This window comes from Schistocerca serialis, chromosome 5 (genome assembly GCF_023864345.2).
Source record: "Schistocerca serialis cubense isolate TAMUIC-IGC-003099 chromosome 5, iqSchSeri2.2, whole genome shotgun sequence".
In the NCBI taxonomy this organism is placed as follows: Eukaryota; Metazoa; Arthropoda; class Insecta; order Orthoptera; family Acrididae; genus Schistocerca; species Schistocerca serialis.
The window spans coordinates 306,918,477-306,943,561 of record NC_064642.1 but is presented as its reverse complement, the minus strand read 5'-3'; the positions used below and the strand labels follow the sequence as shown (position 1 = coordinate 306,943,561).

Below are 25,085 nucleotides of genomic sequence, written 5' to 3'. Positions count from 1 at the left end.
CATCGTGCTATGCACACAAGGCAAGAAGAGAATCTGTGACAATTGAAGATATTTTACATACATACCTTCATATTTGCAACCAAAAAAAGAGAGATCGGCTTTGCGAGTCTATTGTCATCCGTTCTGAAAATATGTCCAAAAATACTAATCACCGCTTCTACGCTGCTTGTAATATATTTTATACGTTCTGATAAATTTCGTCGTTGCTTCTTAGTTTCCAAAATGCACAGTTTTTCTGAAGGCCTAATATTATCCATATGTCTAGCTTTCTAAAGTTTCTAATTTATCAAGCTTATAATTTAATACTAGATATTGGCCAGCATACAGGAGGATTCCGGTTTCACTACTGTCTTTTAGTTGTTTATTTTCAAGTTTCTTCGACGAGCACTTTCCAGCTTTTTCCGTCTCTTGTGTATATAAAGCAGATTTTTCTAAATCGTTTACTTAAATAGTCTACCTGAAATGTTCGGATTTTTTTACCGTATTTACTTGTCCACTACCTGTTATTAAATATCTGGAAACCCCTTTAATACTTGCAAATTAATTTACTTTCTCTGCAGAGGTTTTGTTCCTAATTTCAACTGGAGTCAAACATATGAAATTTATTAAAGCCTAAATTTTTCCCATCCGGGAAATAGCTTCAAAATAACTGGTCACCAATTCGAACAACTAGTTTACTGTTGCCGGTCACAATTCATTTTGTTTCCACAACGCGTTTCAGATATTTAAATCTCCATCATCAGGTGGATTTGTGTGCGCTAATGCGGCATGTACGTGCTACGTTTCTGACACTGGAGGAAACCCTGGCACTGAATGGAAGGAGAAGAAAAAAACAAAATATTATTTTACTATATGGTTAATAGTTTTGTGGAGGTCTTTGATTTCAATGATGAAAAATATACAAATGTGGAAGTAAAAATTTGCCACTGTTGACAACATTATTATTATAATACACTCTCATTGCTCTCAATGTTTCTAATAAGCCATGCTTAATTACTTAATCTAAGTAAACTATGAATTATGTAGGTATGCCTACGAACTGTGTGTAATTCAACTATCGTGTTAGAAAGTTGCTACGAAAGCAAAGAGAGCTTCGTAGCAAATTTAAAGGTAGTCAAAACCTCAGACATGCAAAAACTGAACGAAACCGAAATTACTGTAAGGAGAACCATGCGTGAAACGTTCAGCGAATTCGAAAGTACAGTTCTGTCTATCGACTTGACAGAAAATCCTAAGAAGTTTTAGTCTTGCGTTTAATTCGTAAACGGATCCAAACACTGTGTGATCTTACTGACATCGAAACGGAGGACGACAGAGAGAAGGCCGAAATGCGAAACGTCTTTTTCTTAAAATGTTTTTTAATTTTTCTTAAGCACTGTGGGACTTAACATCTGAGGTCATCAGTCCCCTAGACTTAGAACTACTTAAACCTAATTAACCTAAGGACATCACACGCATCCGTGTCCGAGGCAGGATTCGAACCTGCGACCGTGGAAGCAGCTCGGTTTCGGACTGAAGCTCTTAGAACCGCTCGGCCACAGCAGCGGGCCTAAAATGTTTCACTGAGTATGATCTAACTGCTTTCCTACTTTATATCGCTGCATGAAGGTCAAAATGACATATCGAAATAAGTGATCACAAGCTAGAAAAGCAACTAAATCCGCTCAACAAAGGAAACGCCTGTGGATATGGTGGGGTATCAGTTCGATTCCACATAGAGTAAGCGAAAAATGTTGCTCGTCTTCTAGCAGCAATTACTGCTGCTCCTCCAGTAGGTCGCTGGAAGAGCGAAGCGTTCCTGGTGATGGTAAAGAAAGGATATGTCGTTCCCGTTTTCAAGAAGGGACGTCGAATAGACGCACAAAATTATACGCCTACATCTCTGACGTCGTTCTGTTGAATTCTGGAACATGTTTTGTGTTCGTTCATTATGGTATTTCTGGAGACGGAATATCTCCTCTGAGGGAATCAACATGAAAATGCTTCAGATGGCTCTGAGCGCTATGGGACTTAACATCTGAGGTCATCAGGCCCTTACAGTTAAAACTACTTAAACCTAACTAATCTAAGGACGTCACACACATCCATGCCCGAGGCAGGATTCGAACCTGCGACCGCAGCAGCAGCGTGGCTCCGGACTGAAGCGCCTAGAACCGCTCGGTCCCAACGGCCGCCGAATCAACATGAGTTCTGGAAACAATGATCGTGTGAAACCCAGCACCCCTTTAAATCCACGAGAGCCAGGAAACAGTCGATACAAGAGCGCAGATTGATGCGATTTCGGGAAAGTGTTGGATACACTTTCGCAATGACGCCTAACGAACCAAATATCAGGCCATATTAGACTAGCTGTGTAATTGGTCTGAAGAGTTATCCAGCGACCGTGACCATGACTATGACTTTTCTCGATATATCGACACATACTTATAAGTGACCTAATGGATAACGTAGTTAGTTCCACGAAACTTTTCGCGGATGATGCTGGAGTACACATAGAAGTCGAAACACTAGAAGATTGTAGAGAAGTGCAGGAGTGCCTGCAGAGGAGCGCCGCCTGTTACAAGGACTGGCAGTTGACCTTCAGCTTAACCAAATGTTGCGCATAGCGCATGGGTGAACATAAAGACCTATTATGTTGTGGTTACACGAGCGCAGAAAAATCACTGGGAGCAGTCACATTCGTAAAATACCTGTGAGCAACCGTTCGGAGTGATTTAAAGTGGAACGAGCACCTGAAACTAATCGCAGTTAAGGCAGATAACAGACAGATTTATTAGAAGAACTTCTCAGGAATTGTAGTCCACCCATAAAGTAAGGAACTTACAAAACCCTTGTTCGACCAAGACTTGAATATTACTCGTCGCTCTGGGATTCGTACCAGATAGATTCGATAGAGGATATAGAGAAAATCCAAAGAAGAGAAGTGTGTTTCATTACAGATTCACTTACGTTAGTAAGCGCGTAAGCATCACGAAGACCAACTCCAGTAACTGACGCTGTAAGAGACTCGTTCTGCATCACGGTTTCGAGAGCGTACTTTCTTGGAAGATTCAACCAATGTATTGCTTCCTTCTACGCATATCTAGAGGAAAGACCATGAAGTAAAATTAGAGATATTCTAGCACTCACGGAGTAGCCTACATCAGTTCTTCCCGTGAACCATTCGCGACTGAAAAAGGAATGAGGAGAAGTGACCGTGGTATACAAAATGCCCTCCGCCATACACCGTAAAGCGATTTTCAGAGTATATGCTTAGATGCAGACAGAACAACAGAAAAAGATGCCTGTGATTACTGTAGATACCTTTACTATTACATTTATGTATTTGTTCATGTTTGCAAGTAAACATCTCCACAAAACTATGAGCTAAGTACTGAAATAGTGTCTTGCTTTTGTCTTCTGCTACTAAAAAGTGCCACATGTTATCTCATAGTCGTAAACACGACACGTACCAATCGTATTAATTCACATATCCACCTGATGATGGAGATTTAAGGCTCTGCAACGCGTAGCGGGATTAAAATAAATATGTGAATGGTAACAGTGAACTTGTTGTTTCAATGGATGTCGACAACTGTCGTGGCAATGCCTAAGATAGAATGTTACCATTTAAAGTTATAACGTCATATCTCAAAAACTACTAAACTCCCTGAAATATTTTGGTTTTGTTGGTTAGCGGAAGTTTCACACGGAAACGGGGTTCTCCAAAATTGCCTATGGTATTGTGCTTGACGTGTTAAAATTCAGAAGATGCCGTTTTTATTCTGTTATCTTTCTGAATTTTTGTCGTACAGAACTCGAAGGATTAAGTATGATCCCCCAATCTCTTTCAAAATTTCCGTAAAAATTCTCGCGGTTTAAATTTCTGTCACGTCTCCCGTATACCTCCCTACCAAATACAGTCATGGCACATTGTAAGGCACGCGAAACTAAATATAACACGAGTACCATACTACAACGACTCGCTGAGAAGTGGCAGGCAGAATGCTTTGGTCAGTGGAAGTGGTAACACAGTCAGATCGGACAGTGCTGAGCTGTACTGGTGGCGGGAATAGTCTAACGCGCTAGCTGTCTAATGGCAATAAGTTTAGATCGTACTGTAGGCAAAAAAGCAAAAGCAGCTTGAAGAAGTCACCTTTTAAGTCAGTAAACATATTCCATTTCTGCAACTCAGTCTATATCATACATGAAGTGTGATAGTGATTACGTGCCTCGATCTGTTAGTGCGGGTGTCATGTATTCAACGCTCCACTCAAAACGCAACGCCATACAGTAATCGAAGTAGTGGCTTGAGGACTGTTTCCCTGTGTACCAAAACAGTCGAAGTCTGTGTCATCTGGCAGACAGGTTGTGGTCAGAGACATAAAAGGGTTCAAATGGTTCTGAGCACTATGGGACTCAACATCTTAGGTCATAAGTCCCCTAGAACTTAGAACTACTTAAACCTAACTAACCTAAGGACATCACACACACCCATGCCCGAGGCAGGATTCGAACCTGCGACCGTAGCAGTCCCGCGGTTCCGGACTGCAGCGCCATAACCGCACGGCCACCGCGGCCGGCCACATAAAAGGGCGTCTTAGTACTGTGCTTCATGCAGATATAAATTCTTAACTGTCATTTAGTACTAAAATGTTCTGAGCCAACTGTGCTGCAAATGAAAGAAAACCATATTTCATCAGGTCACTTCACGAACCTACCAATGTATAAAAGGATGTAAAATAAGAATTGTTAGACTTTCCGCACTATCCGCCAAATCTGTGGCCCTTTGTGAGTGCTACCTACTACCGCGTCCTAGGACTTTTTGGTGCTATAAGCGTTTAGCAAGAAGTCAAAAATTTTCGGCTACATTGGATTTTAGGCGTTTCAGATTCGTACGTCCACGATGTAATCAACTCAGGAAAATAAGTTATAAAAAGCACACTGAACTAATGGGTAACGTGTCTAATTATAAGTGCACTTTTGACGTAACAATAACTGTTTGGCCGCCAGGCCGAGAGATTCTCACCTTGACGTGTGCTTTCTTTGAATATCTGTTGTGCGTTATTTGCCATCGCTTATGCTGCCTATGGGTGAGTGGGGTTAATCATTAGAATTACATTGATGCCAGCACCTTAATTCATTCCTAAATTATCGTTATCACCGTTGCCATCCTCCTTTTCTGCCACTGACTAAAACTACTTCATGAACGGCTATTCTTTATGCATCTAAGTTGACAATTCCAAGCGAACAGTAGATCCAACCCACACAACTGTATGGAACAACCATAGCAAAAAAAAAAAAAAAAAAAGTTAGTAGCAAACAACTGTCAATGTTACTTCACAATGGAAGGTCGCTATAATGCATGACATTCTCGGTATGGCTTTAGCAAAAGTAAGACGAGTCTTTTTTCTACAAAAATTAGAGATGGGCGTCTCTGTAATGTTAAAGAAGGAAATTAATGATGCATTTAACAATAACTGTGTAATAAGTTCTAGTACGTCATCTTCGAGAGACATGATGTCGACATATGTATCATTTCCCCCACAGAGGAAAAATGTCATTAAATTATGCTCAGTTAGTGGTCCTTATCAGCAAGATGTCAGAATATATTACATCAGCCTCTGAGTGAAGCACAGCTTTTTAGTATGATGAATCGAAAAATATATATACACGACATATCCATGCGCATCGTTAGATACCTTCAAAAGCACAGTCATAGGAACTTCCTTAAGTCTACTCAGTTCAATGCTTTCTTGCTTAAGACTTGTACAATGACATTGTTTGTAGGAACCCATTTTTCTACACAATTCTACTGACTTCATCACAGTGCTTTGACGCAGGCCTCTGGAAGCTATGAAAATATTTCATCTTCCAGTTTTCCTTTCGACATGTACATGCTGCCTCATTTGCGTCTCTGTATCCGCTTGGCAGGCTGAGAGTGAGAGGCTACAATGAGTCCCTTTCCAGACGGAGGTGCTCGAACCTCCCTGTGGCCGCAGCCGCACACGGCTTGCGAACGTTGCACGCCCCGCCGCAGCGCCGCGCTGCACGCCTTCCTTACTTCAGGCTCCAGAATAGGGCTTCCCAAAGCCGAGGAAAAGAGTTGTGTCTCTAATGAGCTCCTTGCAAACGGGGCGCTAAATGCTAAAGAAAAAAGAAGCCCTCATTCTAATTGTGACTCGGCCCCCTCACTTTGTTTCTGCCTGTACGCTTTTCAAATATTTATCCTTGTGCCTTCTACTTTTCCCCCCTCCTCCTCTGCCCATTGTAAAGGTCTCTGTTCCACATGTTAGTGAATCAAAAAATATTTTTTATGTCCTTGAACTTCGCCAGTGCCTTCTTTAGAACGACGCAGTCGTATTCATTTGTCTTCTCACCTGTAAGGTCTTTCACCTTGACTGACTAAAGGCTGTGGCCGAGCGGTTCTAGGCGCTTCTACATCTACATCTACATTGATACTCCGCAAGCCACCCAACGGTGTGTGGCGGAGGGCACTTTACGTGCCACTGTCATTACCTCCCTTTCCTGTTCCAGTCGCGTATGGTTCGCGGGAAGAACGACTGTCTGAAAGCCTCCGTGCGCGCTCTAATCTCTCTAATTTTACATTCGTGATCTCCTCGGGAGGTATAAGTAGGGGGAAGCAATATATTCGATACCTCATCCAGAAACGCAACCTCACGAAACCTGGCGAGCAAGCTACACCGCGATGCAGAGCGCCTCTCTTGCGGAGTCTGCCACTTGAGTTTATTAAACATCTCCGTAACGCTATCACGGTTACCAAATAACCCGGTGACGAAACGCGCCGTTCTTCTTTGGATCTTCTCTATCTCCTCCGTCAGACCGATCTGGTACGGATCCCACACTGATGAGCAATACTCAAGTATAGGTCGAACGAGTGTTTTGTAAGCCACCTCCTTTGTTGATGGACTACATTTTCTAAGCACTCTCCCAATGAATCTCAACCTGGTACCCGCCTTACCAACAATTAATTTTATATGATCATTCCACTTCAAATCGTTCCGCACGCATACTCCCAGATATTTTACAGACGTAACTGCTACCAGTGTTTGTTCCGCTATCATATAATCATACAATAAAGGATCCTTCTTTCTATGTATTCGCAATACATTACATTTGTCTATGTTAAGGGTCAGTTGCCACTCCCTGCACCAAGTGCCTATCCGCTGCAGATCTTCCTGCATTTCGCTACAATTTTCTAATGCTGCAACTTCTCTGTATACTACAGCATCATCCGCGAAAAGCCGCATGGAACTTCCGACACTATCTACTAAGTCATTTACATATATTGTGAAAAGCAATGGTCCCATAACACTCCCCTGTGGCACGCCAGAGGTTACTTTAACGTCTGTAGACGTCTCTCCATTAATAACAACATGCTGTGTTCTGTTTGCTAAAAACTCTTCATTCCAGCCACACAGCTGGTCTGTTTTTCCGTAGGCTATCACTTTGTTTATCAGGCGACAGTGCGGAACTGTATCAAACGCCTTCCGGAAGTCAAGAAAAATAGCATCTTCACTCCGGAACCGCGCTGCTGCTACGGTCGCAGGTTCGAATACTGCCTCGTGCACGGACGTGGGTGATGTCCTTAGTTTAGTTAGGTTTAAGTAGTTCTAAGTCTAGGGGACTGATGACCTCAGACGTTAAGTCCCATAGCGCTTGGAGCCATTTGAATTTGAGTTTTTGACTGACTAAACCGCAGGCGCTTGACTATAAATAAGCTACTCTCTTCCCGTTTGGTGAGTTTCCTACATGCATATCTACACTGACAAGCCAGAACATTATTACCTCTGCCAACCGCGAAGTTTGACGCCAGCGGGTGGCGTTGAGGGAAAGCGGAACAAAGACGGCTGGGGCATCATTCTAGCTTCGATGCGGACCGCAAATGAGGAAATTTACTGAGGTCAGAGACTTTATTATCCGGAGATTGTAAACTAGTATCTCGAAAACGGCGAATCTGGTCGAATGTTCACGTGCTACTGTCGTGAGCATCTACGGAACATAGCAGAACGGTAATGAAACTACTACTAGGCGCTAAGTGTTTGGACGTCCACAACTCTTCACAGAATGTGGGGTTCGGAGGATTGTCTGGACTGTAAAGTAGAATAGATGAAGACCTGTGGCATCCCTAGCGAAGGAGCATAATGCCGGTGGACGCACATGTGTTTCGGACTACACCATTCAGCGTACACTGTTGAACATGGAGCTCCGCAGCAGACGGCCCCTGCGTGTTCACATGCTGGCCCAACGACATCGTCAATTAGAGTTGCAATGGGTGAAGGATCATCGAAGCTAGACGGTGAATCAATGGAAACATGTCAGCTCGCCGGATGAATCGCGTTTTTGCTACACCAGGTCGACGGGCACCTCCACAAACGTCGTCATCAAGGCGAACGGCGGCTAGAAACGTGTACCGCACCACGGACCCAGGCAACTGGGATCAGTGCTATGCTGTGTGAGACATACCCCTTCTCTTGCATAGGATCTATGATAGCAATCGCAGAGAAGCTGACGGCTGCTGAACATCTGCGTCGCTTTATGCTTGATGTCTTCCCCGAAGGCGATGTCACTTTTCAGCGGAGTAATTGTACGTGTCTCAAAGCCAGAACCGTGATGCTGGGGTTTGTGAATTCACATTGACGTCTTGGTCATCAAATTCGCCTGATGTGAATCCGCAGGAACAGATCTGGATCATTATAGGACGCCATCAGTGCGTACACAAATCAATGGTCAGTTATTTACGGGAAGTACATGACTTGTGCCATATACACTCCTGGAAATGGAAAAAAGAACACATTGACACCGGTGTGTCAGACCCACCATACTTGCTCCGGACACTGCGAGAGGGCTGTACAAGCAATGATCACACGCACGGCACAGCGGACACACCAGGAACCGCGGTGTTGGCCGTCGAATGGCGCTAGCTGCGCAGCATTTGCGCACCGCCGCCGTCAGTGTCAACCAGTTTGCCGTGGCATACGGAGCTCCATCGCAGTCTTTAACACTGGTAGCATGCCGCGACAGCGTGGACGTGAACCGTATGTGCAGTTGACGGACTTTGAGCGAGGGCGTATAGTGGGCATGCGGGAGGCCGGGTGGACGTACCGCCGAATTGCTCAACACGTGGGGCGTGAGGTCTCCACAGTACATCGATGTTGTCGCCAGTGGTCGGCGGAAGGTGCACGTGCCCGTCGACCTGGGACCGGACCGCAGCGACGCACGGATGCACACGCCAAGACCGTAGGATCCTACGCAGTGCCGTAGGGGACCGCACCGCCACTTCACAGCAAATTAGGGACACTGTTGCTCCTGTGGTATCGGCGAGGACCATTCGCAACCGTCTCCATGAAGCTGGGCTACGGTCCCGCACACCGTTAGGCCGTCTTCCGCTCACGCCCCAACATCGTGCAGCCCGCCTCCAGTGGTGTCGCGACAGGCATGAATGGAGCGACGAATGGAGACGTGTCGTCTTCAGCGATGAGAGTCGCTTCTGCCTTGGTGCCAATGATGGTCGTATGCGTGTTTGGCGCCCTGCAGGTGAGCGCCACAATCTGGACTGCATACGACCGAGGCACACAGGGCCAACACCCGGCATCAAGGTGTGGGGAGCGATCTCCTACACTGGCCGTACACCACTGGTGATCGTCGAGGGGACACTGAATAGTGCACGGTACATCCAAACCGTCATCGAACCCATCGTTCTACCATTCCTAGACCGGCAAGGGAACTTGCTGTTCCAACAGGACAATGCACGTCCACATGTATCCCGTGCCACCCAACGTGCTCTAGAAGGTGTAAGTCAACTACCCTGGCCAGCAAGATCTCCGGATCTGTCCCCCATTGAGCATGTTTGGGACTGGATGAAGCGTCGTCTCACGCGGTCTGCACGTCCAGCACGAACGCTGGTCCAACTGAGGCGCCAGGTGGAAATGGTATGGCAAGCCGTTCCACAGGACTACATCCAGCATCTCTACGATCGTCTCCATGGGAGAATAGCAGCCTGCATTGCTGCGAAAGGTGGATATACACTGTACTAGTGCCGACATTGTGCATGCTCTGTTGCCTGTGTCTATGTGCCTGTGGTTCTGTCAGTGTGATCATGTGATGTATCTGACCCCAGGAATGTGTCAATAAAGTTTCCCCTTCCTGGGACAATGAATTCACGGTGTTCTTATTTCAATTTCCAGGAGTGTACTTTCACAGATCGACGAACGACCTGTAAAATCGACGATACGTAGAAACGGTGCTGTAATGCGTTACAAACACGGCCAAACAAGCTTTTAAGCAGGTGATCATAGTCTTTTGGCTCGTCAATGTACATCCATACTCAGCAAGCCACTGTACGGAGCATGGCGGAGGGTACGTTGCACCACTACTAGTCATTTCCCTTCCTGTTCCTCTCGCAGATAGAATGAGGAAAAAACGGCTATATGGCTCCGGAGAGCCTTAATTTCTCTTGTGTTCGTGGTCCCTATGCGAAACGTACCTTGGTGGCAGTAGGATCGTTCTGCAGTCGTATTCAAATGAGGGTTCCCTAAATTTTCTCAACAGCATTCTTCGAAAAGAATGTCGATTTCCCTCCAGAAATTCCCATTTGAGTTCCCGAAACATCTCATCAAGACTTGCGTGTTGATCCAGCCTACCGGTAACAAGTCCAGCAACCCGCCTCTGATTTGCTTTGATGTCTTGCTTTAATCCGACCTGGCACAGATCGCAAATACTCGAGCATTAATCAAGAATGAGTTGCGTTATTGTATTATACACGGTCTCCTTTCCAGATGAACTACACTTTCCTAAAACTCTCCCAATAAACCGAAGTCGATCATTCGCCTTCTCCACCACTAAACGGATTTTTCAGCGACGTGGTAGTCCTTATGCACTGTTTTCATGCGAAACGTACCTTGGTGGCAGTAGGATCGTTCTGCAGTCGTATTCAAATGAGGGTTCCCTAAATTTTCTCAACAGCATTCTTCGAAAGGAATGTCGATTTCCCTCCAGAAATTCCCATTTGAGTTCCCGAATCATCTCATCAAGACTTGCGTGTTGATCCAGCCTACCGGTAACAAGTCCAGCAACCCGCCTCTGATTTGCTTTGATGTCTTGCTTTAATCCGACCTGGCACAGATCGCAAATACTCGAGCATTAATCAAGAAAGAGTCGCGTTATTGTATTATACACGGTCTCCTTTCCAGATGAACTACACTTTCCTAAAACTCTCCCAATAAACCGAAGTCGATCATTCGCCTTCTCCACCACTAAACGGATTTTTCAGCGACGTGGTAGTCCTTATGCACTGTTTTCATGAGTAAAGGACCAACAATCAAGGAAAACATAAAACAATAAACACTGATGTGATTACCACAATGGGCTGGAAAAAATTGCCACATACAAGCCAGTTTCATTACAAGCTCATGTGTCATATATACTTGCCGTGTCATAATTTATAGTGAAAACTGACATCGACGAAACAATACTATAGCAGAAGCGAAAACACTTCATTAAACATGAGTTCTCAATCGAACTATTTGCTTGATTAACAATATTATGAAAAGGATAGATTTCCAGTCACTGCGAAGATGACACTGATTTGCAGACAGGCATAACGAAAAGTGTGTTATACGCTGACCTTTCGGCCAAAGGCTTCTTCAGAAAAGAAAATACTCACACATTCATACAAGCACACATACCCAACACACGGGGTCATGTGTGCAACAGGTGTGTGTGCTTGTATGAATGTGCATGTGTTTTCTTTTCCGAAAAAGACTTTGGTCGAAAGCTCAGCCAGCGTATAACACTCTTTTCATTGTGCCTGTCTTCAACTCAGCGGTTGATCTTTGCAGTGAGTAGCAATCTCTTCTTTTCATAATATTGTTGATATTCCAACTTGGACTTGTAGTTGACAGCCATCACTGACTTCGGAAGAAATATTGTCCCAGTTGGTACAAATGTATTTGAAATGTAAACCTTTGATTTAATCCCCATGTAATTGGTCCAAATTTCACCCAATACATATTTTAAATCGGCCGCTGTGCCCGAGAGGCTCTAGGCGTTTCAGTCCGGAACCGCGCTGCTGCTACGGTCGCAGGTTCGAATCCTGCCTCGGGAATGGATGTGTGTGATGTCCTTAGGTTAGTTAGGTTTACGTAATTCTAAGTCTACCCTTAGACTGACCTGAGATGTTAAGTCCCATAGTGCTTAGAGCCATTTGAACCATTTTTGAACCTATTTTAACAAGAAATACAATACTACTACACTCGTACTTATCAGAGGACGCGTTCTGCGAACCATGATCGTATTTGGATGCAATACTAAACTCGCCCCTGCGGTAACACACAAATTCTTTAAGGCTTCCCGGGCTGGTCTCGTTAGAGTCAGCTAACATCAATCGCAAAATGTGCCAGTGCTGGTCATACATCGACCACATGCGCCATCGATGAAATTTGAGGCCAATTACGAGGGCGTCCCGAAAAGTAAGGCCCCCGAATTTTTATGTGAAAACTCATAGCTTTTTAAATAAAACTAACGTTATTAACATTCTACATCTCTATTCTTTATGTCTACATATTTGATTCTGGACACAGTCACTCTAACGACGAACACATTTCTCCCAACACGAAACCAATCTGTTGATGCCGTCACTGCACATTGTTGGACTCTGTTGACGGATCTACAACCTCAGTTCTTCTTGTACCGCTTCAGCAGTATCAAAGTGAAGTCCTCGAAGGTGTTCTTTAACTTTTCGAAACAGATGAAGATCGGATGAGGCCAAGTCGCGAGTGTACGGAGGGTGATCGATGACAAGGAAACGCAGGCGTCGGATTGTTGCAGCGCTCGTGTGTGGTCTAGTATTATCATGCTGAAGGAGAGGACGCTCCACGTGTGGACGAACTCTTCGAATTCGAAACTTGATTACAGCAGGTTGTTTCTCACGTACCGACATAGTTACGTTAACCACTGCCATGTTAAACGCTAGAAAACGGAGCTCTCTAGCGACCGCGGGCTGCAAATATGTAGACATGCAGAATAAAGATGAAGAATGTTAATAACGTATGTTTTATTTAAAAAGCTTGAAGAGATTTCGCATTAAAAAATTTGAAGGCATTACTTTTGAGTTCGTAGATACTTATAGATAAGCCTATACAGAGTGTTCGGAAATTCCCGTTACGAACTAGTAGTCGCGTCCCTCTTTCGAAAACATGTTTGCTAGATGGGTATGCAACATGTTAATCATGGTGAGGGTGGTTATGACGGATCAGCTGATGTCATTCGACGTCCGTCCTATCTCTCTGACCTGGTTCGGAACTCATTCACTTGTCTGTGAGTGTCTGAGCACACATTAGCAGAATGCACCACCATGACTCTTCTGAACGGCGAAGCTCACAGTAATGGAAGAACTGCTCGTTGCCTTTATCACGATCGTTCTCCACAATGTCTGACTGCATCGCATACCGATTCCGCCGCAATTACGCAACGACTTCGAGAAAGGGTAACTTCACTGTCAGCAGACGTGATTATGGTGCTCCAAGGAGAGGCCGCACGCCAGAATTAGAAGAGCCTCTACTGCATCACGTTGAAGACAACGCGTCAGCGTGTACACGTGCTGTTTCTTCGGCTATTAATGATTGGGACTGTAAAACAAGTGATGTACTGCGTCACACACAATCGATTGTTTGTAAAGGTGGTCGCGTTACCAATGTGTTTTCAATTGGCTGTAGCACGGAAAAGTACGTTTCCGGACATGGGTTCTCATCCAAAATATTATGCACTTATTCTTCTCTACAAGTCCTAGAAGTTTGTAACTGGAATTTCCGAACACCCTGTATTTCAAGTACTTTCGTACCAACTAAGACAATATTTCACCACGAAGTAAGTCTTGGTTTTCGGTATTAATTACGATACAATCCGTATATAGCAGGCAGTGAGTATAAGATCAGTCTGGCAGCTGTTACTGTGAGAGTGAGACAAGGCAACTGGGGTGGTCAGCTTGGTAGAACGACGTCGAATTGTCTTTACCGAATGAAGAGACAAGGAGGAATATTCACAGACTGAAACCAGTCAAAACTCTTGCTTTTGAACACGTTTTCAGTTATGTGGCCTCATTATCTGCAGTGCACAGAAGACCCCACTTTATGTGCTGTTCGTTATCGTTATTGGTAGCAGCGTTTGCAGTAGACCTAATGTCAATAGAGGATCCATCTCTTTTTCGGGCGAATGCTTCTAAGGGGGACAAGATACAAAATTCGAAGACAATCTAAATTACCTTCCAGACGAGGCCGTCTGTCCTTGGAAATTGGCAATTTGTGGTAAGTTCCTGTGGAACCAAACTGCTGAGGTCACCTGTCCCTAGGTTTACACACTATTTAATCTAACTTAAACTAACTGACGCTAAGGACAACACACACACACATCCATGCCCGATGGAGGACTCGAATCTCCGACAGGCGGGAGGGGGGCGGGGGGGGGGGGGGGGGGGAGCGAACCGTGGCCTCAAACCGAGCGGCTACCCCGCGCGCGATATGTGTTTGGTTCTACATGTTTAGGCGGTATACTCCTTATGTATCTCCAATGCAGTGAACTCGATTGCCTTCTGCAGTATCGTGCAGTTGATGATTCTTTCATCTATTGGGGGCAGTTTCCTAACCAGGTGCCACAGAGTGTCCTAGAGTTCTGTCCTCTGTCTACTCGTTCGCTCTCTTTGACAGTACCATTGGCAGAAGTAGGGTAACACCATTTACAGGAGATCTTCGGCAGCCGGCAACTCATACTCTGTTGAAAGTTATGTTGACGTGGAAAGTAAACCCTGTCGTTCCTTACAACATTCATTGACAGTCTTCACAGAGATGATGTATTGGTATACCCGGCTCCACTTTGCTAATTAGTAAAATTCAGATCCATTGCCAACTATATGATGATCGGCCTCATTACGTTACATGGGGGTATGAACACATCAGTTAGTAGAACATGTATTAACTGGATAAGTGTGAAATTAACATGAAAAGTGACTAAAAGTTGGTAAATAGTAGCCGAATGCGGTAGAAAATAAGAATCTATAAATTACGCATACAATTTCAAAAAGTGATTCGTTATTTCTTCGTAGCAATTCCACATCATTTCGACGTTTCTGAAACTTATTGACCTTTCTACGCCACGGCAATAGATATTGCTATAAACCTATTCTACGACAACCTAGAGTTCGTGTTCTTGCAGAGCATCTTTAACAGCAAAAATCTTAGCGCAACAAGTGATCAGCCATATTTCTAGAACTGAGTCTCCTAGGCCTTGTCTGGGGCGCCATCGGGAAGAATTTTATTACTTGCAGACCATATCCCCGGAAACATGATGCACAAGAAGCAACTTTGCAATTAAGATGGATTTCATTCCACGTAGAGCTAATGGTCACTATCATTAACAGCACCATTCATATCGCCGTATACTGAGTCGCAGCTAACGCTAATTAAACCACGTGCTTGTTTCAAATGCGTAATAAGGTGTAGCATCAAAACCTTGTAGAGAATGGAGATGTAGTGTTTTATATGTGTCGTGCCATGCGATCTGCACTACCTCACATGTGACACACAACTTTTTTTGTTATAGTAATTTTGGTGACTTGGTTTCTAAGAACAGCTGAGATTTCTCACGGTATTGCACGCTACCCCCAAGTCAAGTCATTATAATGCTGTATTCAAAACTGGACCAATCACTCACCCGTCAGACTGACACTTCCCCATTCACGCATAATGACAAACAGATGCTCCTGGAAGTTCACCCATCAAAATTGCTCTGGGCCAAAATAAAAAGTGACCGAGAGTCGTCGTTTTATTTCGTCTGAAATACAGGAACAGATAATGTCATTCACGAATATGTAATAATAAAGCGGGATAGGCTTTAGTACTTCATTTGCAATCCAGTCGGATTGGACGACTGTTCCTTCAAATCTCCGCTCTCATTAATTTTGTGAGTGGTCAGATTACATAACAGTGATATTTTTACTTAAATTACTGCATAATTAATCACGAATCTCAAGCAGATCAAGGGAGCAGACGTAGTGATAAAGGCACTGCAGTCATATTCACTACGAATGACAATTAAATCTCAGAGCGACAATTCGGATTTAAACTGCCCAGAAAATGTTTTGCCGCACCAGTGTAGCTGCTAATGTGTGTTCGTATAGATTCAAGGAAAGCAGCTAATCAAAGAACCAGCCTTATGACACAGAAATAGTAATCATTTTAACATCAAGATAAAAAATAACACACATTAATAAAAAGAAAGGTAGGTAATTCTAAAGTGAACACAATCACATACAGATACGTATGCAGGCTGCTCAGAAGCAGTCTGAAAAGCTTGAAGGATAATGCAGGGGAGAATGCGCTGAGAAATAGTTCTTAACAAAAACTTTGATACGTTGCTCCATTTCCCAGCTATTCACCGTTGAAGTTAACCAATCATATCCTAGCACGAGCAAATTCAAGCGCTAAAACGAGGTAATGCGCACAAATCTGCGTATCCGTGAGTTAACACATGTTCAAATGCTCATTACCAGTTAAAATGTGCCTGCGCCTTTTTCTGAAGCGATAAATTTAAACTAGATAAACAAAAGCTACGTTTAATCGGCTTGAAGAAACCAAACGAAAAACGCCTTTGACGACATTGTCTCGGGTAGGCTGCGCGGAAATCAGGTTGTGTAATTTCAATGCTAAATAACTCAGAAACGGTAATCGCATCGAATGTTTTTCTTAGCACTTACTTCTCAGCACAACCTCCCCTGCAACAGTATTACAAGCCTTCTAGGCTGTTTCTGACCACCTTGTTTACAGAGGTTGTTTCAAACTCTTTGTAAAAGACGTCTTCGTGTGATAGGTAAAGTCATGGGGAACAACTTTCGTTGGAGACAAAATATTCGCTAACGCTTCTTCGCGACCCTAGGCATCCTTTAGTATTCGCAGGCCATGGGATGACGAGGTTTCGCCAGATTAGCAGCGTCTACTAACCAGGAGTGCAGCATACTACCTACCCCGGAAATTCATAGAGATTTCCAGCAAGAAAGTCATCAGAATGAGAGTTTCTAATTTTTAAGTTTCAGGAGCGAATGAAGATTTTCAGTTTTTCACGGCCTACCTACCGCGCTTCGTGCAGACAAGATAATAAGATGATAGACAACACACATTGTAAGCAAAGGCCACAGATTGCTTTCGGCTTGCCGTCTCTTCCGAGCATAACCAGTACGAAACGAGCCTAGCGTCGCCGGGAAGTGTCAGCGAATATTCTGTGACTAACAAAAGTTGTTCACCACGACGTGATTTGTCACACCTACACGTATGTCGCAAAGACTTCGAAACACCCTGTATATCTACGTTACTACATAAATACAAGACGTTGTTTCCAAAAATCATTAAAACTTTTTTTCTCGATTTACTTCAATTTTTTATGCAATAGTCTAATAAACTTTCAGAGGGTCATAAACTAAACAACTGTTAAACAGTTATGTACAAGTTCTTAAGACCAACTGCAAGGAAGTAAATGCTCAATTGTGAAAATCTGTTTTTTTTCTGTTTCTTGCTGCAGTTTTAACAACGATAGCTTGGCGTTTAAACCACCTGAGAAATTTCTCCCACACATGTTCTTCCCCGTTATACATAATTTTAAACAAAAATTGAATACACTACAATGTGTCGTTTCTGTTTTCTTCTTCACAGTCGTTTTTAATAGTAAACAGGAAATTTATGGTTCAAATGGCTCTCAGCACTATGGGACTTAACATCTGAGGTCATCAGTCCCCTAGACTTAGAGCTACTTAAACCTAACTAACCTAAGGACATCACACACATCAATGCCCGAGGCAGGATTCGAACCTGCGACCGTAGCAGCAGCGCGGTTCGGGACTGAAGCGCCTAGAACCGCACGGCCACATCGGCCGTTGGAAATTTATGTTTGTGGCTTATCGACTTAGTATTGTTCGAATGTGTGTGAAATCTTATGGGACTTAACTACTAAGGTCATCAGTCCCTAAGCTTACACACTATTTAACCTAAATTATCCTAAAGACAAACACACACACCCATGCCCGAGGGAGGACTCGACCTCCGACGTAGTATTTACCAGTAGAATACTACTACGGAATCTGAATCGTCCGAAATCCAAACCCTTCACAGATTATAACTGTGTGAAAAACTGTCATTGAAGCTACTATCTTCACAGATACAGGTCTCTTACATTCCATGTATATCAGTGAGCCCACCGATTTATCGACTCATCTTAAACGATTTCAGATTTAAATTATTTTTATTTATTTTATTTTATTTTATTTATTTATTTTTGCAATACGAGTAAATAAGGTTCAAGGTCAGAGAGAGGGAGCAAGAGGAGAAGACACAGAGTGCAGTGGGAAGGAAATAGAAAGGGGATGAGGGGCTGGTGACAGAGAGGGCGGGAGGAGGAGATGGATAGGAGAGGGGGGAGGATGTGGAGAGGAGAGGGGGAAGAGGTGATGGTGAGGAGGAGGAGTTTATAGTCAAAGAAAGGGGCACATGGATTCCCATACATATTTAGCAATTGCAAAGAATTTCGGGGTTCGCTAATATATAAAGAAGTGGATTTGTTACAGCAGTAATTTATATAGTTAACGAACTTTTAGTTCATTTTTACCCACTGTGAAAGCAAAATCTGCAACTGGGGAACACTGAATACCATGCTGCTCCACCTCGTGCTTCGTGAACCGTCCTCGGCATGTTGTCTACAGGGTGATCGAAACGTTGCTGGTCACGCCAGGGCCACACTCCCACAGTGTCCTGAGGTAATTCAGCGGGTGGTGAAGATCCCGCCGCTGACGGCTTACTGGCGTCAACTTGTCCCTAGCATTCTCAGCCGAATTCGTTTCAGCATATAGCACAGGCCATTCCACGAGGCTGATACCTGCTTCATGTGGGCAGGTCGTTCTCGTGCAGTACCGCCTTGAAAGACGAACCTTTCGGCGAAATGTTGACTATAGGGCTGGGCAATAGTTGGGAGGGCAATGTCCCTATAGTGAACAGCCTTCATATTATCCTCGACAGCTATGAGTAGCGTCCGACATCCGTACATGACACCGGCTCAAAACTTGATTGCATCCAGACAGCATTCCTCATTGTCTAAAGGCAACACGCAGATTTGTTCCAATCTCCTTGGGATACCACTAGCCAAACTGTATAGGTAATTGTGGTCGTTTTGGGTTGTTAACTGTGAACGCCCACTAAGTGACTGATCTTCATTGTTTTTTGCGTCTCAATTTAGCGGATCAATGTTCACATGACGTCGCGTAAATAAGTGTACGCCGTTCGGCGGGCGACTGTAAGTACTGGTAACCCACCTTTCCGTTAAGCGACAAAGAGCGCACGGTCCTAGCTTGGATTTACCTTTTGAGGTATGTTAACAGGCTGAAAAGTGTACGCAAGTCCTGTTCACGACTGGAGACAAGTGCACTCTACTGTCAAGGAAAACGTAAGTTAACGTTTACCTGTACATAGCTATGTCCACTGAACAAAAATGTGTTTAGAAAGATGTTCCCGGTACAAAAATACGATGTATACAAGTATAAGGGGGTGGGGGGGGAGGGTTCAAAAATTTTTTGAAACACTTTATTTTTCCATTGTTTACCTCGATCACATAATTATATGACTCTTAAGAAAAGTGGCCAAATCTGTCTCTGTCTCATTTCCCTACCTATAATGGTCGATTTCGATGGGACACTTGTTTAATAATCCGTAGTCATTTAGCTCATTTCATCACGTTTAACATATAGCTCTACACTGGAGACCCTTTGCGTGCCTGGAACTTAGGCAGTCTTCAATTATTTGTGGTGTATATTACAATATTTGTGAGACTCCCCTGTGTTGATGTCTATATTAGCAAATTATTGGGCACAGAAAATCCCATGATAACTCGAAAGATTCCCACCACATGTCTTCTAAGAACTTCCCACAGATAACTGGTCTTGATCATCTCTTTAATCCTTTTCATTTAGTCTTTACGCTCATGAAAGGCGCGGCAAGGAAAACGTAAGCATGTAGAAGCCTGTGTATCACCAGTGACGGAGACTACGCGTCGTGCCAACTAGTTCAGACGACACAGTAAGCGGTAGGCATCATGGTTCACGATCGCTCCAACGTCGCCACCAACTTACGGAGAGTAGTGAACGCTTGCTTCAAAGAGTACACCCCTCACTCTAAGGTATCAAACTTGTGCTCCGCTCCACACGACAGAGGTCGGGTGATACATGGCTGATACTGGTTTCAAGCGGTGGTCACGCCCTACTGACGTAAAGGGGTAAAAGGGGGGAGGGGCGTTTGGGTGCTACAAAGTCTTGATGATTATTCTTTAAGCGAACACGTGGATGCACGTCACCGGGCAGTACAGGGTCATTTATTTCACCGTGTACAAACTCTTAGGGATTGATCGTTGAGAGGATACGGAACAAAAAAAGTCCTAATGAACTCATGTCCGGAAATCTATGGACTCCATGCAGGAGACCATTTATTCAGTCATTCATTGTTACAGAGACTGCGGTCAAACACGCTCTGTACCATGCAGCCACAGCCACAGTTACAGTACGCAGGGTTTCCTCCTAGAGGGTGGTACTGTTCCTCACACACGATGCCCTCCTGCCGTAGCAATTGGTAATTTGTGTCCAATTCACTTCCCTTGCTAACTCACTTTGTAGGGGATGTGATACAGTGCTGTACACAATGGTTCCTTATTCGAATCTAGTGCTTGCCCACATGTTGTTTAATTACGGAAAGGCAAATAGAAATGAGTGGCGGGCAGCGACGTTGTGTCAGGAGACCTGTCCCAGACGACAACAATCACAGCATTCAATGTCTGCAACAGTGTTTCGCCGTTTGTGTGAGTCAGTCGTCTCAGGAAGCAGTAAGTCATGAAGGACGTGCCCGAAATGTTCGGCCACCAGACTTGGAGGAAAAGGTGATTAACTGTGTGGAAGGCGACAGCAGTTTCAGTACCAGGCAGTTGGCCCGCCAAAACAGGTTAAGCTAGACGACCGTGTGGAACATTCTCCATAACAGTTGTTACTATCTTTATCACTTACAGCGTGTGCAGAGCTTACTGGCGACAGACTTTACACATCGAGAGCAGTTTTGTTACCAGGTAGCCACTATTCGGGGATTTGTGTCATCCAACCTACTCACCTTTATGCGGAATGACGTCTTCAACTTTCATAACAGTCATCTATGGGAAAGTGTGCAGAGCCCCTATGGCATGGTGACAGTGAATCTTCAGCATCGGTGCATCCGGAATGTGTGGGCAGGGGCTATTGGTGCCCGTATTTTTGGACCAATCTTCCTTCCACGTCACCTAATAGACCGGAAACTATCTGCGTTTCTTGCGGGTGACTTTGCCTGCCCTGCTGGAAGAAATGCCATTGATGATTCGAAGGATTTTGTGACTGCTATATCATGGTGCTCCAAACCACTTCGCTGTTAATGTCCGGACGCATCTCACTCGTGTCTTCCCTGGTCGACGGATGGGACAAGGAGGTCTTTGCGATTTCTGTTTACGGGACCATCTCAAAAGTGTCGTGTATGCAGAGCCCATTCCAGATGTGGAGACACTGTAGCAGCGTATTCATGCTACCTTTGGCACTGTTCGGATGCAGCCTGGCAGATGTGAATTGTGAGACAGAACATGCTACGGCACGTACACGCATGCGTTGAGGCACATGGAAACCATTTTTAACACACACTGCAGCTGTGGCTGCATGCGTATTACACCGCAGTCTCTTTAAGGATTTATGATGGAACAAATGGTCTCTAGCATCGAAATTATGCATTTCCGGGCATAAGTTCATTAGAACATTTTTGTTCCGTATCCTCTCACCGATCAGTCCCTAGAGTTTGTACACAGTGGAAAAGGTCACCCTGTATACTGGTATACCTGTGCGCTTCGCCGCTGGCAGACACTGGCATGCATAAGTTCACTGGACGAACTATTAGTGATCCCTTTAAAAGAGCATACTGGTAGCTGTGGGGTCCTGTACATGGCGTAGAACGGGTACCAGGTTGTCACGTGACCCTCCATCGCTGACATAAGATTTGGCAGTGAAGAGAGACGCACGTACCTTTTGGCTGTATGGAATCAGTGCAGCAAGATGACTGGACGCGGAGGCGTGACAACGCTAGGAAGGAGCTATGGTGTTTTAACGAGCCAATGATCACATTATAAATGAAGTTGTCCGATTTTTTGGTGTGTCGACGCGGACTATTCAACGATTCTTCTAGGAATGGTGTACCACTCAGCATGTAACACGGCCATGTTCACAGGGCTGCACGCACACGTTCCTCGTTTGACGAACACTCAGGCACTCTACACCAACTCTATCGCCCGTTAAATCACTCAATTTTAATTCCATATGAAACATCTGGAACTACTTGGAGTACTTGGTGAAACGTAACCATTATCCACACGGTTTGGTAGCTCAACAGGATCTAATGATGAATGAATGGCTTCAGTTGGAAATGGTGGACTGTCACCAAATTGGGACTGTTATCAAAGCCAGAGGCGTTGTTACACGCTGCTAGTATGACATCTCCTACAGCGGGCTGACGTCCGGTGTGATTTCCATTGGTCGTATTTCATTTCATCTCACGTAACCATCTCCCATAAGAGAATATCAGCACCACCTGCCTGGATGGTGTCTTATTGATAAACGCCTCAGTGATTGCGGAATTATGGTATCTTGAATTTATATTTCACAAGAACATACATTTTAGACTGTATTACAAAGCCAAGTGGCTTCAGCAAACACACATTGTTAGGACAAGCACAAAAGGGTACAGCAACTAGTCGCAAATAATGTTTATTTCATATCCATATTTCTGTCTTGTGGGTCCATATTCAATGCTAGAAGACACATAAAGAGCCAATTATAATAACGTAACATTCATGCCTCATTATATGTACAGTTCTTTAAGCTTTAAATGTGATTCAGACACAAAACACACATCGGTATATGTAGGTTAAAACAGGGAAGCCAGTTACGTATACACATAGTTCCAATTGGATTATTCATGTCAAAGGTTGAGTTCACACTGACGCTGCAGTTTACAGTTACAACGCAGCTAGCCTCAGTGTACGTCCTACCAATCTACAGAGCCCTCTTTACATGAGTGATCTATTAACAACATGTATTAACTTTATTTTACAATTTGCATGTTTTCTCATTTTTTTTCTTACCTCATGCTTTAAAAAATACTTTTTGTTGTTGTTGTTGTGGTCTTCAGTCCAGAGACTGGTTTGTTTCAGCTCTCCATGCTACTCTATCCTGTGCAAGCTTCTTCATCTCCCAGTACCTACTGCAACCTACATCCTTCTGAATCTGCTTAGTGTATTCATCTCTTGGTCTCCCTCTACGATTTTTACCCTCCATGCTGCCCTCCAATACCAAATTTGTGATCCCTTGATGCCTCATAACATGTCCGACCAACCGATCCCTTCTTCTAGTCGAGTTGTGCCACAAATTTCTCTTCTTACCAATTCTATTCAATACTTCCTCATTATGTACATAAAATTAATAATGTGGTTGTAACTAGAACAGTGACTAATGTTTTACAGTTACACTGTATACTGTCGTAATTGTAAGAAGTAACCAATGGAATCGGTTATTGCTGCACACTTCACAGTTGAACATAGTTCAAAAAATATAAAGCATCTTGTTCAAAAGACCTAAGTTCGTAAAATTTTTATGAGACCAGTGTTACATACTAAGAACAATTGAAGGAACTGGAGCAGATGACTGGGTGTTGTGTGCTGTCCTTAGGTTAGTTAGGTTTAAGTAGTTCTAAGTTCTAGCGGACTGATGAACATAGATGTTAAGTCCCATAGTGCTCAGAGCCATTTGAACTGGAGCAGAGAAGAGTGGTGTTATAAGTTACCGTGCCAGCAGCGCTATGTCGAAAGGAGCAGAAAGCTTTCTGCTACATAATGTCCTCTCTCTTAAGTTTCGCGTAAAAATACATTATAATTTAGACAGTTCGGTGTAAAAACTAATAAACTTTCAACTACATCATGTAATAATGTGGAAAATATATTATATCTGTCTCCAGAAACTTTGTATTCAGTGCGAACTAGAAGGAATGTTATCATAACTAGATCGTCCGTTATTGTCATATCAGTGCGTTTATTGGAATCGGCCCATAGTAGCCGTAAGCCAATGATTCTTGAACAGTTTCCAAAATTGGTAGCAGTGGTAGGCTGCTCAGTGAGCCACCAGAAGCTCGCATTTTGACACTCTAACATTGTTTTAGTACCAATTTTATTAACATGAGTCTTTTGAATGAGATATTTTCTATGTTTTAAACTATGTTCAGTAGTAAAGTGTGCAGGAATAACCAATGACACTGGTTGGTTCACACAATTACCACCATGTGTAATATTAGTCACTGATTTCATTTACAACCAACTTAATTGTTTTACGTACATAAGCTTTTTTTTTAATATGAAATAAGAAATAAAATGATAAAACATACGAAATGTAAAATAAAGTTAATACATGTTTCAAAGCACCAGACACATAAAGAAGGCGTTGGAGATTGGAATGACATACACTGAAGCCAGCCATCTGTGTTGTAACTGTAAACAGCGGTCTCAGTGTGAACTCAATGTTAGACATGAATACTCCAGTTGGGACTATCTCTCTATATATAAGTCCTTTTAATGTTTAAACTTATTACTGGCATGTGTATTACCATTTACCCACATTTAAAGCTTATACAACTGTGCGTATAATAAGGCATGCATGTTACCTTATCGTAACTGTTTTTTATATGTCGTTGGTATTGAAGATGACAACAACGACCGAAATCTGGACATGCAGTAAACACTATCTGCGATTGACAGCTGTACCCTTTACTACTTGCGATGAATTCAGTAGCTGGGAACATCTGCTTCCCCATGGAATCGAACCTGATGTTCTACTGGAATATATTTAGAAATGAAATAGATACAAGTCTGCAAAATGTAAACTGAACTACCCTACGTCTGAGAGAAAAAGTGTCTCCGGAAATTGACAATTGTTTTTGCATCCTTTTAAAATATCT

The 25,085-nt window shown here is 43.6% G+C and overlaps 1 protein-coding gene across 1 annotated transcript in view; it reads left to right on the top strand.

Moving 5' to 3' along the window:
- The window catches only part of LOC126481917 (potassium voltage-gated channel protein Shaker), a 1,005,443-nt gene that overhangs the window by 607,817 nt on the left and 372,541 nt on the right, over positions 1–25,085 (top strand). The gene's annotated exons all lie outside the window — the stretch shown is intronic.